We start from the raw sequence: 5,039 nt of genomic DNA on the forward strand, positions 1-5,039 counted from the left end.
CGTGGCGGGCGGGGAGAGCCGCAGCGCGTTGTCGGGGAGGGAGGCAGGCTGTGTGGGGGCCGGGAGGGCAATACGTAATTGCAGGCCTAGTAGTCCTTCCTAGAAGCACTTACTGTCGGGTTCCAGATAGGAGCCCCCGGGGAAGCTGGAAAGCTGTGTGGCCGTGGCTGTCAATTCCCATTGTCGCCCGTAAGTAAAAATTACCTCCAGAAGCGCAAACCGGGAAAGGTACCGTTTCTGCCCTCTAACGGCGTAAGTGAATTTTGATAGCACTCAGAAATGAGTGCTGTCGCTCAGGTCTGGTGCAGGGACAGTTTGCCCTCATCCATACTCTCATTCTTGTAACCTGCAGCGGCGCAAGCTGGACTGTTCGTGGCTGGGACAGTACTTAAACTCCCACCGTGGTAGTCACGTAAATAAAATCCATTGTGGGTATAGGACTGTGCTAGCAAGTTACCTCTGGCTCTTCCTGCAAGGTGATATTTAAAAGAAGTTGGTATCAGTTAACTAAAGGTGACCATAAGGGCACGTTCAACAGCTGCAGTGTTGCTAGTATTCAGAAGTACCTGTTCACCCCAGCTCGATCCCTTCAGGATTGTTCCTACCTAGGCAAGCTGAGGTACGGGTTACAGGTCAGATGTTGCAGGTGGGTGTAGTAGAAGGTTCTGTTTGCAACATTGCATCCTCTGTAAAATAAACAGTTACAGCAAGTGTTGTCCCGGCAGCTTGCTGATCCTACCACCGCTCCACCTCTCCATCGGTACCCCCACACCTGCACTGCACTGCAGCTTTCCCTCCCTTTCGGTGTGCGTCAGAGGCTACTTGGATCCTCTCTGGTTTTCAACCTTTTTTTCCTGCACGGATTAGATGCAGGAAAACTCAGCATTTAAATTCGTTGCTCTAATAGAAAAAGGGATATTGATACCTCAGAGGGGTTAGTGGCCTAGACCTCAGTAGATAGGCAAAATGTCAGCCAGTTAATCAGTTGCATATAAAACTTTTCTAATGCCAACTAGTTCACAGTCCCTTATTTCAGGGTCTTGTGAAACATATTTTGGAAAAGTTGTTGGGTTTTTTTCTTGTTTGGAAAATATTGGTGTTCACCTAAGAGTAAATTCAAATTTGAGAAAATCAGGCAATTGTTGAACTGAATAGAAGGTTGTATTCCCACAGAGAATTCAGAAGAAGCTGCATTAAAGGAATGATGTATTTATTTGATTGTGCAATCCATCCCATGGACAGAGGTATTTTGCTAAATTATACAATGTTGAATGAGGACAGGCAAAAAAATAAAACCCGAAATATTTTATAAGTAAGCTTCTGAGTGAACAGATTGACTGTATATTGTGCAGCACCAATAAAGTTGTTGCTAGAAGTATTTTCTAAAGCAGAATCACCTCATCAGTTTCTGTGGGTATTTTCTTGTGAAGATTTCCTCTTGAAAAGATCAAAAACAGATGGCCTGAAATGGACTTCGCATAACAAACGTACTGCAGCTATTCACTGCCATTTATTACTGTACTATTTGCTCAGTGATTAATCCTTTATTTTCACAGACGTGCAGTGAACAGCTGTAATGTCTTTGCAAATATAATTTATATGACATTTAGAGCTTACTAGGGAGAGAAAGGGAAATCTGTCAATGGTGTAATCACAGGAAGATTTGCTTGTGGAGGTCACAAAATTGTAGTAAGAAATCTGTTTCCATTATAAATGTACCCTCTGTTGATAGGAACTCTCAAATATTAATAACGTTCTTAATTCCTATTGCCTGAAGGCCTTGTGTTTGGTCATCTTTCATGAACGTGCATCTCTCAAAATTATGTGATACTTTTTCCCCTTATCCAAGATGCATGGTAAAAACTATGCCACAAAATAATATCAAGCACCTTGTTTCTCCTCAGTGACATATGAAAATCAAATCTTAACAGTGTTTACATGGTCCTCATATTTGTGGGTAGTAATAGTCTCAGGATCATTTCAAGGGATAGATAAAAGCCCAGGATTGCAGGAGTAAAAACTTGCTATACTGCAGTGTTCTGTATTCTTTTTCAAAATCCAAAAAAGCAAAAACAGGTTGCTGCTGCACTGTTATCTTTGTTCCTTTCCCGTGCCATTCACTATCTGTAGACTGTCCTTCTGACATTAATTTGCATAGCTATTGCTCTGTCCTTTTCAAATACGTATTAAGAATTTCCTCTCTCGTGATATGTTTAAACTGCTTAATGGTAATGGCTAGAGAACGGCACTCTGATCAATATGCTTTGTGATTAGTGGACCTGCTGCCTTCCTACTTAACTGATTAGTCCTCTAATCTGTATATGTAGATAAGAATATACACAACCTTATGCTTTCCTTACTGCCATTCCTATTTTTCTCTCTTCCTGATCCCTTACCAGTAGTTTATACCCTTTCACTCTAGGGAATGGGCCTGATCTGGGCCCATCTTTCCCCCCAAAGTGCATTTTTTTTCCTCAAATTGTGAATACTGTATACTCACTACTGCATCAAAGCTAACAGTATATTACAACAGTATATTAATATTGCTTGAAAAAATTCCATAAGTTGTGCTTGAAGTACATATAATTATGTCATGTTAGTGTATCCTTTAGACCATCTCTAGCTGTTTTCTGTGTTTGAACCATCTTCCATTTAGCAGAGAGGCTCCCAAAAATGCAGATCAACTTTGCACTCTTACCAACTAATCAGTAGTGGAAGTTGAAATTTAGTATCAAATAATTACTGTCTTTATACTCCAGGAAACTACAGTGAAGTTATTGTAGGGAACAATGAAGGCAGAAGAGTTCTGGAAAAAATGGTGAAGGGAGCTTGTAGTTTTAAATCTAAAATGTAAACTTGATTAGGCTTTTTAAAAATAGGTATTTGTATCAGTGACTGACTTCTTTATTTTAAGTTTAATTGCCAGAACATTTTAGGATCACAGCAATGAAAAAATCCTGCTGGAATGATGCAAACATCTTGAATGTGTGCATTAATATTAGTGTAACTCTCAGGAGTTGCAATCACAATGTGGGCTATAGCTAGATCTTATATACGTATGTGTTAACAAAAAGTATATTTCTGTCCTATGTTCTCCTGACCTTTTCCCTCCCTTCCCTGCTTGGGTTTTAGTTTGTTTTTTTTTTTTAGTGTAACCATTATGTATTTTCAATGCGTTCTTCATAGTCCATTTTTTCAGTGATCTGCCTGATCAGTGGTCAGACTGATAAGCATTTTCATCTCAGAATTTAAGCATGCCCTTCATGCTCATTCCCTTCTGTTCCTGGAGTTAGATTATAGGCAACATCAGCTAGGATCAGAATCAGATTATGCCAGAACAGTATGTGATCTTGGAGTAGAATCAGTGCTTTATTAATAAAGTTACACTTGAAAAGGGAGACGAGCAAATCTATCTACTGGAGCCGAATGGAGTAGAGCTGGTATAAAAGACATTATGACATGGATTCAGAATGGCTTTTGGGAAGTGAGACATCAGCAGAGGCTAAAACTGAGGCCAGCCTCCTAGGAATGAAAATCTAATTGTAATTAAACAAGGATTGGCTAAGGAGTTGACCAAAACTTTTGAAGTAAGTGACATGCAAGAAACTTTCACCCAAAACGAAGTGTTTTGCAAGCCTAGAGGACGAGGAAGATCTTTCCCCGGTACTGCCTTCTTTACCATTGTGAGCAAATTTACTCTTTAATTGATTATTTACTTCCGATTCACCAAGCAGAAAGAGAAAAGGCTGGCATGTACAGTTCCAGCCTTCCATTTACAATAGATGCAAGAAATAATCAAGATCATTTATGGTCCAGGTAGGAAGCAATATGAACCGTTTCCGTAAAGACAAGCCTATGTCAAGGCTCTGTTAGAACCTCGAGCCGTGGGTTGAGCTGTCTGTGGATGAGCAGCGTGAACGTGGCTTCTCTGCTGGGACATCTCACCAATGGGGCCGTGCTTCCACAGCAGCTGTTGGAAACCCCGCGCCACAGGCTGTGGAAGGAGAAGCAACCAGTGCTGGGGACGTGGCCGTTGTCTAGAGCCCCGGGAGCGTGCTTCACGTAGCAGAGGCATTTGATTTCTAGGGAAACGACTCTTGCCTGTGAATCACCCTCTGAGCTCCTCATTCCCTTTGGGAAATACTTGCTTACATGAGCACTCAGTTAGGCTGGTCATTCCTTGGTTACAACCATGGCGAATTGAAGATAATGAGCCTCAGCCAGCGCAGGAATTTGGGCAGAACAGCTCCTCAACCGCAAAGGGAAGCTCCTGCCCCTGAAGAAGCATACGGAAGACGCAGGGCTGGGGCAGAAGCAGCCGCTGAGCTTTCTGCTACTGCTACCAGCAAGAGGTTGGGAAAGGGGGCTGGGCGCTGCTTCTGGAAAGGGCAACCTTCACCTGCTCTCCTGGCTTTCCGGTGCGGGCAGAGCACGTCTAGCTGTTCTGTCATCTTTGGAAATTTTCTGACCTAAGGAGCTACCTATTTGGCCTCAGCGCTGAGCCTCTGCTGCCTGCAAGGTACGAGCTGCTGTAGTTATTGGTGTGTGCTGGAGGATGAACTGCCAAAAACACACGGAATATGGAGGAGGAACAGGGAAGCCCCTGCGATGCGGCTGAGCAGAAAAGAGAAGCCTTTCAGTAAAATCCTGGTTAAAAGGAAATTCTCAAGACTGCAAGTGAAAATTTAGGCCTTTGTTTCCTAGAAGTATTCAAAACTGAATCACACGGGTTCATTTTCAAATCTGTACGATAAAAGCAACCTTCCAGCCTTGCACGTTAAACGACTTTTTGCTGTAACAAAACACCACTGACAACGAAGACTTAAATCTATTAACTTCAAAAATTCTTTCCTGCGGTGCGGAAGCAGAACCCTGGAGAACGTGCCGGGGGAGGGGAAGATGAGAAGCAAGGTTGATTTTTCACGGCGCGCAGGAGCAGCAGCCCTGACGAGAGAGGCTGCCTTTGTACGCGGAGCGGCGGGAGGAGGCGGGGGGCACCCCCCGCACACCGGGCGGCGGGGCGGGCAGCCCGCTCGCTC

The sequence above is a fragment of the Aptenodytes forsteri genome, unplaced genomic scaffold (assembly GCF_000699145.1).
Source record: "Aptenodytes forsteri isolate BGI_AS27 unplaced genomic scaffold, ASM69914v1 Scaffold164, whole genome shotgun sequence".
In the NCBI taxonomy this organism is placed as follows: domain Eukaryota; kingdom Metazoa; phylum Chordata; class Aves; order Sphenisciformes; family Spheniscidae; genus Aptenodytes; species Aptenodytes forsteri.